Here is a 14,782-nt window from a genome sequence, read left to right on the forward strand (position 1 = left end):
CTATTAAGAGCAGCCTCTACTCAACTCCAGCTGATCATTGCCAAGTGAGAATGCAAACTCAGGATTGCTGGATTGTCCTATTTTGCAAGGTAGCTGGTTATCCAGACCTCCTATGCTCTCTCTCAGTATTTGTAGACTAGATTCAGCCAAGCAGTTGGTAGCCCCAGATCTAAAGATGCAGAGCACATCTTAGTATTGTGGCCTGAGGGATGCTGCTAGCCATGCCGTACCTTGTGTGAATTAGAACATGCTGGTCCATGTGGTATCTTGTGTGAATTAAAGCAAGGCAACCCCTGCTGGCACATGTAACGTCTCATTATTACATGGCTTGGTGGCCTCTGTACTCCCAGGGCTGGCAAAGGGTCTGGCATGTAATAAGGGCTCTAACGTCTATTAGATGAGCATATACACATATATAAAGAGATACACCCTGGGATAGATTAGTCAGACTTCTCTGCTTCTCACTTCACTCTTGTACTTAGTGTTTCTAAGGCCTCTTTCAGCTCCAGTGTCCCATGATTTCGGTGACTCATGCAGAGCTGGTTAGTGAGGTACATTTTCTCCCCCATTATTCATTTTATTGGTGCTATACCCCATATTCACATTTCAATAGATAGCTTTTATTAGAACAAATGTTAATATTTTCAGGGTAACTTTAGGATTTCTGTGGTCAGCGAGGTGTAGTGTTGGGGCAAAAGGACGGAGACTTGCTTTTCCATCCCATCAGCAGATCTGAAACAGGCTGTGAGAGCTCCAGAGATTTGTTCCTGGTCAAATGAGGCTGAGGCTTCAAGGCACAGAGTTTCATTTTGCCTTCTTCCACCCTATAAAATTTAAATGTGTTTTGAGGCAGTCTGTTGACCTTTGGCCAAGGGCAGTGTTTGTCCAGCTTGAATCACGCACTGACCTCTTTTGCATTTTTCCATATCTTTGTGCCGCTGCAGTGTTGTTTCCATGTATGGGGCAGTGTGCACAGAAGGCTGTAAACGGAGATTTCAGGCCAGTGGTCTTCATCATCCACAGCATCAGCTGTTGGAATCCCACCTCCACCACTTCAAGGCCTGTTATACAAACATTTCTGCATCTCAGTGTCCACATTTGTAGAGAGGGGGTGTCTACCTCATAGAATTTTCTGGAGGAGTTAATCCATTGTGAAGAGGAAAAAAGTAACAAACAAAATGAAAACTGTCTGGCATGTAGTAAGTGTACTAAGTAAGTGCTGTTGCTGTATTAACCCTTTGAAACAAGCGAGATGCCTGTGATTTCTGCTGGGGATGTGGCTGGTCCCATCATGGGGCCTGGAGAATGTTCTACTGAAGGCTAAGTCAGTTTGGGGCACCCAAGGGTTGGACATTTGGTTATCTCCCTCGGGTCAGCCTGAGTTTGAGTCAAAGCTGCTCCTCCGAGGTATCTTGGGATTTCGGTGTTTGGGGGGCCCTTGGGGTCTTCTTTGGTCTCTCCCCTTCCTTATAAGTGCTGCCACCAGGAGGCTGGTGGAGAGTTAATAGCCGTGTGAGGCTGAGCTGCAAGGAGCAAGGAATGTGCCAACTCATTTAATAAAAACTAGATTTTCTTTATTAAATCAGCTAAAACTGAAACCTTTTCACTGGCCACAAATAATTGTGATAGATTGCAGAGCAAGCCATGAAGTCAGCAGTCTTGTGTTTTTCTAACTCATTCTTGACTGTTTCTGGAGGAGCTCACCGTTTCCCTCACTCAGGCAGCTGGAAAAGCCTCCCATCTTCTGGTTATACCCTGGCCCTGGAAGCTTCCTGTTGCTCTGGGCCTGCTCCTTAGGGACCCTGATCTTCCCTGAGAAGACAGGTGCTGCTGTTCCAACTCTCTCTTCCAGCCTTCTTCATTGAGAAGTCTCAACTCAGGGGGATATAAATATGGAGCAAATCATGGGCTCCAGCCATGCTTTGCCAAATCTATTCCATTTCCATGCCTCCATGCAATCTTGGGCAGATTCACTTTCATTTATGAAAAGTCCAGTCCAATAAAATTTTGATTCCCTGCTTGATTTAAATCTTATCTCCCTTCTGTCTAGTCTAGCCTTGACACGTGGCTTCAGGTACCTGAAGTGGGGTCGTACTGTGGTCCATTCTCTTCTCACCTCAACCAGTGGTAAGGACTGGTGTGGGGCTCTTTCTTCCTTTTAGTTATTCTCGGTCCAGCTTTCCTGGGGTTGGGAGCAAGGAGAGGGGATGGGAAGAAGGGCAAACAGCTCTTGACTCAACTGGATGCCTCTCTGGTAGTTGTCACCGTCTCTAGCTCTCGTTGACTCTCTGCCCTCTGGGTAGCACATGTAAGTTCTTCAGGGGGCTCTGCAGGACCTGCCTTTCCTGAAGCAGGAGGTCCAGCTCGGGCTTGCCTGATGCTGCTGGGATCTTCTTGCCTCCAGGCAACGCTGTTGGGTGGGGTGCTGGCAGGATGGTTTAAACCCGGTTCCTTTGGTGTTGTCCACTTAATCCACGGGAAGTGCTCACATCCTTGCTGTGCAGTTGGTGGGGGTATGGGATGCTCCAGCGCTGGCTCCTCTCTCTGTCCTGCCAACTCCCTTCAGTTCTCTGTCCTTGCTCTGCTAGGACAGATCAGTGCATCCAGTCTAAGCTCATGCCCATCTGGAGAGTGGAGCACCAGACTCTCCTTGCAGGCATCCCCAATCTCAATGAGTGATTCTTTTTTTTCTTCAATACATCTCAATCCTCCTTCTTAGAGGGGAAGAAGTGAGGTGGTAGCTGGTATCCCTTCTTAGGGAGCTCTAAGGGAGAGGTCACCTTATGTTGGTAGCCCCCTTTAGAATGTGTGTACTTAGCTCCTCTTTATCGTGAGCTTTGCCCCCTAAATTCCAATGTTTTGGCATTGGGAAGGGTCAATATCTTGATACTAAAATTAGACATGTTGGTTCTAGTCCTAGGGCCATGCTAGTCTTGGTGGTAGTTCTGGTCTCTGATTTCAGTGGTTCTGGTCTGATGTTTTAAATATTGTTACGTTAGGTGGTTCTGGTCTCAGAGGTTCTCTCTGGCATTGTTTTTGGTCTTGTCGCTGTTTCTGATCTTAATCATTATGGTTTTCATCAGTCCTGGGGTTGGGAGTGGTTCTGGTCTCAGTGATTCTGGATATTTTGGTGGTTCTGGTCTTGGTGGTATTTTTGTCTCCGTGGCTGTCACCGTGGTGGAAGCTCCAGTATTAGTAGTTCATGTCTTGGTGTTGGCTGTGGTCTTGGTGGCAGTTCTCCCCCTGTGACACCACCAACATTAATCCCAACATTCGCTTTCACTCCATCTCCTTTAAGTCAGAAGTCAGAATCCACACTTGGGTGTTTGTTGTGAGTTACAGAAATCCCCTGCCTCCTCCAAATCACTCTTCTGACCCAGGAGAAGGAGGTGGCAGATTCAGTCTGAGATGGTGACCTGTGTCAGTTCCCTCTTGACTGAATCGGGTCCTCCATGAGCCTTGGTTAGAGATCCATAAACACTTGGATTCACCCTTTACAATAGCTTCTTATGATATCAATTAATTTGTAGTAGGACCTTTTGTTTTTTCATCTTTTTCATCTGTGTCTCTCTCTGTTCTCATATGCATGATCGCCATATCTTCTGATCATCCTTCCACAGAACTCTCCAGGCGAGTTCTGTGACACTTTTCCTGCTGTTCCCTATGCAGGGAAGATGTTTAAGAGAATAACAATCAGTTGATTGAGCTCATTGTCATCACTTGACACTCTGTGTCTAGAGGCCCTGACTGCTAGCAGATACATTATGCAAATAAAACATTTAAATTGTAGAAAAATTGGGAGCTTCCCTGGTGGTGCAGTGGTTAAGAATCCACCTGCCAGTGTAGGGGACACAGGTTCGAACCCTTGTCCGGGAAGATTCCACATGCCACAGAGCAACTAAGCCCGTGCGTCACAGCTACTGAGCCTGCACTCTGGAGCCCACAAGCCACAGCTACTGAGCCCGCGTGTGACAACTACTGAAGCCCATGCTCCTAGAGCCCGTGCTCTGCAACAAGAGAAGCCACCGCAGTGAGAAGCCCTGCACTGCAACAAAGAGTAACCACCACTCGCTGCAACTAGAGAAAGCCCACACGCAGCAACAAAGACCCAAACGCAGCCAAAAATAAATAAAAATAAAATAAATAAATTTATTTTTAAAATTGTAGAAAAGTAGAAGACGTAGATAAATGAAAGGAAAATCAGAATTCAAAAAATTGCCTTAATACTACTGCCCAGATAATAATTATTAACATTTTCATTTCCAGACTTTTTAAATACATAAATATGATATAAATATATGTATATGTTTTGATAAATGGAATCATGCTAAACATACTGTCTTATGCATCATTTTTTTAGTCATTATGTCATGAACATCGTTCTGCATATATAACTGCATTTTTGTTTGCAATGGCTGTGTTCATGGCACTTTTGGATATACCACAATACTGTAATTTGTTTAAACGCATTATTTCATTACTGGACAGTTGGGTTGTTTCCAGGATGGTTTGTTCACTTCTGTTTGTTATCAGCCATCTGTAGTGAACTTTGTATACTCACATTTTTGATCACTTATTTGAATATTGCCTTAAAATAATTTTTTCTTAGTGGAATATGCTTTGCTACACACTTGGTAGACATTGTGGTCTTCTTCATCTTCCCCCTGTTTTATTTTGGGTAGAGTTTTCCAGCACTCTGGGTTTTATGTTATAAATGGACTTCCGGTGTGACCGCATCCTCTACAGTGATCTTGGTTGCGTGTTCCAAACTGTGCTGACACCAAAGGTGGAGTCCGAGCAGAAAGACCTAAACTTGTCCTGGAGGCAGACTCCACCTTATTACCAAGTTGCCGTAGTCATCGGATAGTTACAGAGTCATTGCATAGAACTGGTGAGAATCCAGTGGGAGAATGAATGGGGGCTCTTTCCTTGTTTGTCGTCTGTGACACCTACACTCCCTCTTCTCTTCTACCTCTCTGACCTTTCCATCTCAGGCTCTTTTTTTGGCTCGTCTCTGGCTCTCTTTAAAAGCTGCTTTATTCCAGAGTTCTGCCCTTTGCCCTCTTCTTTCTCTCTCCACGTGCTCTCCCCAGGCAGCCTCAATCACTCTGCTGGTTCTCTCTCCAGAAGCTCCTGCCTGGGGTTATCACCGGAGGACCCAGGTCTCATAATGATTCAGGCTTTCACATTTAGGCTTTTGATGTTCTCTTCAAATAGGATTATATATACATTGAAAAGGTAAAAAACTGTCTATTATTTTACATCAACTGTTAAATGTAAACACTGAAAATAAAACACAATTTTGATAGCTTAGTTTTGGCCTCCCTCCCTTCCTTCCTCCCTCCCTCTCTCTTTTTCTTTCTTTCTCTCTCTCTTCCTTCCTTCCTTCCCTTCTTTCTTCTTGGTAACCTCACTAAAATGGAAGACACCCAGTATCTCTGAGAGGTTTCTGTCAGCCTCTTATGAGCTGCAGATCAGTATATCTGTGAGCTGCTACTTACCTCCACCAGGATATTCCTTGCAGGCCTCAGACATAATATTTCCTAAATGGAAATCCTCACCACCCACCCAGCTCGGTCTCAGTGCCTGGATTCTCCATCTTCTAGTCATTTGACCCAGAATCCTGGGGCCACTCTAGATGCCTTCTTCTCTGTTGCCCCTGCCCTGTACCCATCCGGCCACTAACTTCCATTTGTTCCACCTCAGAAATGTCTGTTAGGGACTCCCCTCGTGGTCCAGTGGTTAAGACTTCACCTTCCAATGCAGGGGATGCGGGTTTGATCCCTGGTCAGGGAGCTAAGATCCCACATGCCTTGTGGCCAAAAAACCAAAACATAAAACAGAAGAAAATTGTAACAAATTCAATAAATACTTTTTTTTAAAAAAAGAAAGAAATGTCTCTTCAATCTGTTTTGTCTTCTTTGTTTCCACTGACACTGTATGTTTGAAGAGTAGGGTATTTGACAGCGTGGGGTATGAAATAAGGATGAACAAAGATAGTTTGTGGCTACACTGGGGAGGACCTTGCCGAGCACACTAAATAAATTAATGATAAAGAGGACTTGATTCAGTGGGCAGCATGGAGTCCTGTGGGCGTTGACCAGGAGGTGATGGGAGACACCAGTAAGACTCCATTGGACCACTGGGAACACACTTGAGTGAACGATACTTGGGATGCCGCTGGCACCAGTGCAGGTTGGGACTGATGAGAACTTCAGCTCAGTTCACAAGAGAGCATGGGGCCGTGGGGAGGGGGAGAGTAGTCCTCAACAAGAGGATGTGATTATGAGCACCATTTTAGAACCTGAAGGGATAGAACTTGACAAGTGATTATGTGGGACTGAGAGAGAAACAGGGAAGAATTGAAGATTCCTTTAGGTTCTGAGCTAGTTTTAGGGACACACGAAGGTGAAAATTCACCCTGATTTTGTGAAATTGTCAGTTATGTTTGAGAGAGTAGTTTCAGGGGAAGCTGTGGACTGCAAAATGTGAGGAACTGAATAAGCCTGTTTAATAAGTTGTGCTGGGAAAACTGGACAGTTACATGTAAAAGAATGAAATTAGAACACTCCCTAACACCATACACAAAAATAAACTCAACATGGATTAGAGACTTAAATGTAAGGCCAGATACTATAAAACTCATAGACGAAAACAGGCAGAACACTCTGTGACATAAATCACAGCAAGATCACCTCCTAAAGAAACAAATAAAACCAAAAATAAATAAATTGGACCTAATGAAACTTAAAAGCTTTTGCACAGCAAAGGAAACCATAAACAAGATGAGAAGGCAACTCTCAGAATGGGAGAAAATATTTGCAAACGAAGCAACTGACAAAGGATTAATCTCCAAAATATACAAGTAGCTCATGCAGCTCAGTGTCAAAAAAGCAACCCAATCCCAAAATGGGCAGAAGATGTAAACAGACATTTCTCCAAAGAAGATATACAGATGGCAAACAAACAAATGAAAGGATGCTCAACATCACTAATCATTAGAAAAATGCAAATCAAAACCGCAGTGAGGTATCACCTCACACCGATCAGAAAGGCTATCATCACAAAATCTACAAACAATGCTGGAGAGGGTGTGGAGAAAAGGGAACCCTCTTGCACTGTTGATGGGAATGTAAATTGGTACAGCCACTGTGGAGAACAGTATGGAGATTCCTTAAAAAACCAAAAATAGACCTACCATACAACCCAGCAATCCCACTACTGGGCATATACCCTGAGAAAACCATAATTCAAAAGAGACATGTACCACAATGTTCATTTCAGCACTGTTTACAGTAGCCAGGACATGGAAGCAACCTAAGCGTCCATCGACAGATGAATGGATAAAGAAGATGTGGTACATATATACAATGGAATATTACTCAGCCATAAAAAGAAACGAAATTGAGTTATTTGTAGTGAGATGGGTGGACCTAGGGTGTGTCATATGGAGTGAAGTAAGTCAGAGAAAAACAGGTACCGTATGCTAACATATATATAGAATGTAAAAAAAAAAAAAAAGGTTCTGAAGAACCTAGGGGCAGGACAGGAATAAAGACGCAGATGTAGAGAATGGACTGGAGGACACAGGGAGGGGGAAGGGTAAGCTGGGACGAAGTGAGAGAGTAGCATTGACATATATGCACTACCAAATGTAAAGTAGATAGGTAGTGGGAAGAAGCTGCATAGCACAGGGAGATCAGCTCAGTGCTTTGTGACCACCTAGAGGGGTGGGATAGGGAGGGTGGGAGGGAGACGCAAGAGGGAGGGGATATGGGGATGTATTTATATGTATAGCTGATTCACTTTGTTATACAGCAGAAACTAACACACCATTGTAAAGCAATTATACTCCAATAAAGATGTTTAAAAAAAAGGAAATATGTAATACTCTTTGAGAAGGAAACAGGATCATTAGGAATTTTCTTCTGAGCAAAGTGAACACTTCAGTATACATGCACTGCAAAGGGAGGCAGCAAGGAGAAAGGGAGGGGTTAAAGATCCAGGAGGAAAAAACTAATTGTATGCAGTTATTTCATAACAGAGAAAAAAAAAGTAGGCAGTGTTTCCCCTCTGCATTGCTAATGGAGCTAATGCAGCAGAGCTAACATCTTTTGGAAACCACATTTCAAGGTTTATGATTGTGATTGCTCTCAGTTTATTTTTACAAAGATGCTAATTTCCATAAATAGCATGGAAGCATAAAGCAATTTCCTCTCCCAAGTATTTTATGCAATTACTTTCTGGAATTTGTCAGCACTGAACAGCTCCAGCTAATGTATGCTATAAATTATTGTGGTCAAATGCTCAGAAATTCATCTGGTCTCCAAGCCTTCATTTACAAATATAATAGCATGTTATTTTGAAAAAAAATTTTTTAAAGGAAGAATTACTCTATTTTATTAATAAAAACTCATTTATAGTATTAAAGGACTCTTTAAATTCTCTTCACTTTCTCTTTTGAAATTTCCATTTTCCCCCTGATTTAAAAACATAAACATATTCATTATAAAAAAATGTGGAAATCACAGGAAAGGACAAAGATGAAGAAAACCACCTTTCATTCTAACAGTTGTTAGGATTTTGTTGCGTACATTTCCAGTATTCTTCTTAGAATATTAACATATATATGTATCTTTTAAAAAGTGGTTACACAGTATTTTGATTATAACTTTGTAAAGATTTAACAACATGAGGAATATTTCTACATGTCATTAAATATTTTTATATTTATTATAATATAATATTTAATGTCTTCATAGTATTGCATCATTTGCTGTGCTGTATTTTATTAACTAATTCTTTTACTGCTGAGCATTTAAGTTCATCAGTTTTTTGCTGTTGCAAATAATGCTGCTATAAAAATATGTTTGCAGATCCATCTTTGCTCACATTTATGATTATTTCCTTTGAATACATTTCTAGGAAAATGTATTTATTGAAGCATAATCTTGGGGTCAAAAGCTATGTGCAGTTTTAAGACCTTTGATTTATACTATCAAGTTGCCTCTTTGCAATAGTTGGCAATGTAAGATCTAAAGAAATCTTAGTAGTGAGAGATTCTTAAAAATACTTTTGGGCCATTTGTGTTACTGCTTTTGTGTATTGTCTCCTTGAGACATTAGAAATAGAATAAAAGATTTTATCTTCATATTTTTGCCTATTTTTCTACTGAGAATTTCTCATTAATTTGTATGTGGCTTTTTATATGTAAAGAATATGAGTCTTTTATCTTTAATATGCTGCAAAATAATTTCCCCATTTTGTCATTAATATTTTAATTTTATTTATGTTTTTGATAAACTGACATTTAAAATTTTCAAGTCGCCTACTCTAGGAGTCTCAATTTAAGAATTCTTTGCCTTTGCATCATGCTTAGAAATAACCTCATATTGAGAGAAAATAGGTGTAATCTATGTTTTCTTCCAGTCTTATATTTCTTTTTAAACATTAAAATTTCTGTCAGTTGCTTTCTGTGCTAATATCATACTTTTAAAGTTCTTATAGCTTTGAAATGTGTTTAGTATCTACTAAGGCATGACTTTTCTCTTCAATATTATAGTTTTGACCAGTCCAGAAGGTCTTTAAAGTTATTTGGGCAAGTTCCAAGAACAAAAATCCTGTTGTTTTCAATGGCAATGGCATAATGGAGGTGTAACAAGTTCCTTCCCTCAAAACTATATAAAACAAACAAACAGCAACAAAAAGAACGAAGTTTATGTCCAGTAAAACAAGGAGATGGTACCTGTTTGTAAACACGAACTCTGAAGTACTGTTTTCTGAGTACTGTGAAATCTAGACCTGAGTGAGAGAGGACCCTGCAGGCTGACATGTGTCTCCTTGCGTTCTGAGCAGGACAGAGGTTTCCCTAATGATGACTGTCACAAATTGTGCCTATCTAGTAAACTTTTGGTAAGAAGAGTGAAATTGGGGGCCTTGATGGGACACAAAAATAAATGGGTATTGTCCCCAAAGAGGCCTGGTTTGACCCCAAAAATGGCAAGGGACATAGAGTTGAAGGGGAAAATTGCTGACACAGAATATCATCTAGTTGTACAACATAACCTCCTACAGGGAGAGACCACGGAAGGTGGAGTGGGATAACGTAGGGAGGAAGAAAACAGCAGTTTTCTGACCAAAATGCTGTGGAGTAAGGGGGTTTCTCGAGAACCTCCCTGACTGTTGGATGTTGAAAATAAAAGGAAGGTGTAGCTCTAGAGGAAAGGAAAGCACATCTTTAGTAAGAGACAGAGCCCGACAACAGCGCAGAGTTGAAGCTGTGGACTCGTCTAGTTCACCCCCTGTCTCATACCTCATGTCCTCCTCCTGCTGTTTTTCAGCAAACAGCCGATCCCATTACAAGCAACAGAAATAGAGCGCATGCAATGGAATGAGCAACTGGGGACGTGCTAGACAGAGTGGGTCTCCTATAAGATGAAGTAGAAAACAAACATACACGTGATTGTAGAAAAATGGTAACAAAGGAGATCTAACATACGTTAATATTTCTTTAAAAGAACAGGAAAAAATTCAACAATATAATCAAAGAAAACTTTTCCCCGTCTTTTTCTTAAGGTCTTTGTCAATATTGTTTCTGTATTTTTTGTCATTGTGTATTACTGAAGAGAACTCTGGCCAATCTGATTTTTAACCCTTGTATGTGCCTCACTTTGTCTGCCATGATGCGTACATGATTTCTTCCTTATTCCAAAGTCCATATTTTCATCTGGACATAATGTAAATAATTTTTAATCTTCATAAGCATGTGTGCATGTGTTTCAGGAAAGGTTTTTTAATGTGGTCCTCAAATCTGTAATGTTTTTACAATTTTTCCCATTTTTTTCCTAAGCTTACTTTTTCTGTTGTCTTAAAATGTTTTCTTTAAATTCTTGTATTTCTTCCTGAACCTTTTAAAAGCAAGATCAGGTTGTTTATAATTTAGTTGTGATTTTTTGGGAGTAATTTATCTAGAGATACGTGTTCATTGATTGCATTTTGCTTATATTTGTTTCTATTTTTAAAAATTTGTATGCATTGATCTTGTAAGGGTTCTGTTCTGATAGGGATCCTCTTTTTAATGGGGTTCTGCTCCATGGGTCTCTCATCCTTCTTCTTAGACGAGCAGGCTGAGAAGAACATGTTCTTCTCATGGTAATACAAGAGACACATGAGAGCAAGTCCGAAGGCATAAGGGTCTTTCTTATGCAGTCTGCTTGTGTCATTTCTGTAAAACCCCACTGGCTGAAGCAACTCACATAGCTGAAGACACAGTCAGAGGTAGGGACAGAGCAGGTTGTATGGCCAAGTCCAAAATTATTGGGGTGGGCTGGATAAAGAAGATGTGGTACATATATACAATGGAATATTACTCAGCCATAAAAAGGAATGAAATAGTGCCATTTGCAGAGATGTGGATAGACCTTAGAGAGTGTCATACAGAGTGAAGTAAGTCAGAAAGAGAAAAACAAGTATCATATAATATCACTTGGATGTGGAATCTAGAAAAATGGTACAGATGAACTTATTTGCAAAGCAGAAATAAGAGATACAGATGTAGAGAACTAACTTATGGATACCAAAGGGGGAAGGGGGGGTGGGATGAATTGGGAGACTGGGGTTGACACATATACGCTGCTACATATAAAATAGGTAACTAATGAGAACCTACTGTATAGCACAGGGAACTCTACTCAGTGCTCTGTGGTGACCTAAATGGGAAGGAAATCTAAAAAAGAGGAGATATGTGTGTACGTATAACTGATTCATTTTGCTATACAGCAGAAAGTAACACAACATGGTAAAGCAACTATACTCCAATAAAAATTAATTAAAATATTAAAAAAATAAAACTGACTAAATTCTAAGCCTCCCCACCAAAGAACCCTCACAAAATTATTGGGGTGGGCAAGTATGCTCCTCCCCTAGAGATCATATGTATGTGTGGGGTGAGGGGTAGGAGTGAATATTTTTGAATAATTAATCTACTCTAATCTGGCAAAGCCAGGTTTTTCATTGAGGCAGTATAGCTCCAGAGAGCATAGTTTAGTTGCTGCTCACACCACCATCACAAACTAACATTACTGATTCGGGAAGAGTCAGCACTAAAGAGGAATTGTAGCCAAGTGTCACCTCGTGATGTGAAGCTAGCTTTACTTCATGAGATAGGTGTTCCTCTTGGATAGGGAGGCTATGATACCTTCCTTCCCATCTTACTCATAACTTTAACCCTAGCGTTAAATCTTAGTCTGTTGCAAGTAGAAGTCTAGAAATGGATTCCTCTCAATCCCCTAGTTCAGTGTTACTTCAGCTTTTTGACTGAAAAAACCCACAGGAGGAAGTGCATTTTACATTGTGACTCAATGCATGTACATATCTATGCATTCATATTTTTGGAACAAAAGTTTCAAGAAACAATGCTAATTCTTTCCATGAGTGGTTCACTGTGATACCTGTTTTTATATCCACTCCATTCCAGTTGATTCTATGACAAAATGACTGGTTAAGACCCAATTAATTTCATCACCTACTCATGGGCTATATTTACAGTTTGAAAAAAACACTGCCCTAGTTAATAGACCCCATTCTCCATCGACTTTTGTGTGTGTTGATTTTCCTTCTCTGATATTTGGCTGGAGGGAGGGGGTTGATAAATGAGGCTCCTAGCACAGCTTCCAAATTCTGATTGGCCATCACCTAGTGTAGCTCTGCTTTCCTGGGACGCTATGTTCCCCCACGGAACCAACTACTGCCAATAGTGTCCATTTAAAGCTACAGTTTCCAATATGCTTGGTTACTAAGGTTCTTCAGAGCTATCTAGATTATCATATTCTTTTACTTGTGTGACCTGCTAACATGATGAGTCATATTAATAGGTTTCCTAATATTGAATCATCCTTGTGTTCCCGGCATTAACTGTGCTTGGCCGTGATATACTGTCTTTTTAATATTCAGCTGGATTTGGCTTGCAAATATTTTGTTGAAAAGTACTACATCTGTATTCATAAGTCATGTTGGTTGGTACTATATTTTCCAGGTTTTTAATATAAAAATTTTTGTTAACTTTATAAAATGGATTGAAACATTTTCCATCTTTTTCTCTTTTCTGGATCAGTTTAGTGCAGGGATAAGCTATTCTTTGAAGGTTTGAAAGTAAAATAAATAGTAAAATTTTACCTTGATAGTAAGAATAAATGGGGCCCAGAACATTTGGGGGCAAATAATTCTTTGACAACTTTTAAAAACTTTTTAGATGATTATTGGATTATTCAGGTTTTTCCCGCTTCTTTAATCAATTTTGGTAATTAACCTCTTCCTAGAAACCTTCTATGCAATCAAAAGTTAAAAATTTGGGCTTCCCTGGTGGCGCAGTGGTTGCGAGTCCACCTGCCGATGCAGGGGACACGGGTTCGTGCCCCGGTCTGGGAAGATCCCACATGCCGCGGAGTGGCTGGGCCCGTGAGCCACAGCCGCTGAGCCTGGGCGTCTGGAGCCTGTGCTCCGCAACGGGAGAGGCCACAACAGTGAGAGGCCCGCGTACCGCAAAAAAAAAAAAAAAAAGTTAAAAATTTGGAAGGACAGCAAAGGGGAGTATTTTGTAATTTTTCAAACTTTAAAAAATTATTTTGCTTTAATTTCTGATTTATTTTTCTTGAGAGTATGCAGAAAGTTTTTGTTTTTAAATGCTCAATTTTATGAATGTTGCAAGGATATTTAACAGTTTGACAGTTTTTTGAATTTCCATGGATAATGGACAATACATTTTATTCTCTGTATTAAGCAGTGTTGTTCTCCTATCCCCTCTCTCTTTCTTCATTGTTCCTTTCTGTCTACTCACTCCCCACACTAATTCCTATTTAGTTCTAGGGGGGAACAGTCTATCTCTTTTTTTTTTTCCCCTTGGCTGTTACTGATCTTTGTCTTCAGGAACTTAGCAACTTCTTGTCTAGCTGGGTTTTGTAAACAGAGATGGTTCTCTCCTTAAGAGGAATAATAGGTCCAGGTGTTGGGTAAGATTGAACTAACCTTCCCTGTTTTCTGATCTTGCCTCTGGGTTGTTTTTTTAGTTTTTCCAATAGGATCAATAATGAAATCTTCAACATTTTTATACACATATATTTTTCTTTATTACCAAGTTGTGCCAGTTCACACTCCCGCTAGTAGCCCGGGAGAGTGCCCTTCTCTCTACGTACTCACCAGCATTTGATATCACTCAAAATTGTTGTCAGTTTAGTAGCAGTCCAGACATTTTAAACTCTGTCATCCTTAAATCCGGATAGAAATGGCCACCTTGGTTATCAGAGCAGGGAATTCTGAGGGTTGGTGTGGCTCATTTAGAGATACCTTTTAAGCTAGTTATAAAGTGAATAAGAGATGAGTCTATAATTTATGAAAAGAGAGACCCATATACATTAAAGTCCCCAAATAAGGCACCAGAAAGGGAGGGGGATAAAATTATAAGCAAAACTTGGTGGTGCTCAGTGGAATCTGGGGGACAAGATTCCAGGTGAGATTGGCAAGGAGAAAGCACTGTCCAACTCCTCTGCGGGGGTGAAGGCAGGGCCTGTGAAGACCCTCTTCCTGCTTGGTTTGGTTCTCCATGAGGCTGGAGGATGACCTGCCCCTTTGCTGGGATGGAAGGTTGAAGCCAGCGGTGGAAAGGAGCCAGCCTGTACGTGAGGGGCATGACTGCCTTTCTGGAGGAAGCGTTGCTCATTTGTTGGCAGTAATTGCAGTCACCCTTCACTGAGGTTGAGAGAGAAGAGAGGGGGGAATTTCTGGGATG

The 14,782-nt window shown here is 40.8% G+C and overlaps 1 protein-coding gene across 1 annotated transcript in view; it reads left to right on the forward strand.

Annotated features, from left to right (window-relative positions):
* The window catches only part of ADAMTSL3 (ADAMTS like 3), a 377,697-nt gene that overhangs the window by 3,407 nt on the left and 359,508 nt on the right, over window positions 1-14,782 (forward strand).

The sequence above is a fragment of the Mesoplodon densirostris genome, chromosome 4 (genome assembly GCF_025265405.1).
Source record: "Mesoplodon densirostris isolate mMesDen1 chromosome 4, mMesDen1 primary haplotype, whole genome shotgun sequence".
NCBI classification, from domain to species: Eukaryota; Metazoa; Chordata; class Mammalia; order Artiodactyla; family Ziphiidae; genus Mesoplodon; species Mesoplodon densirostris.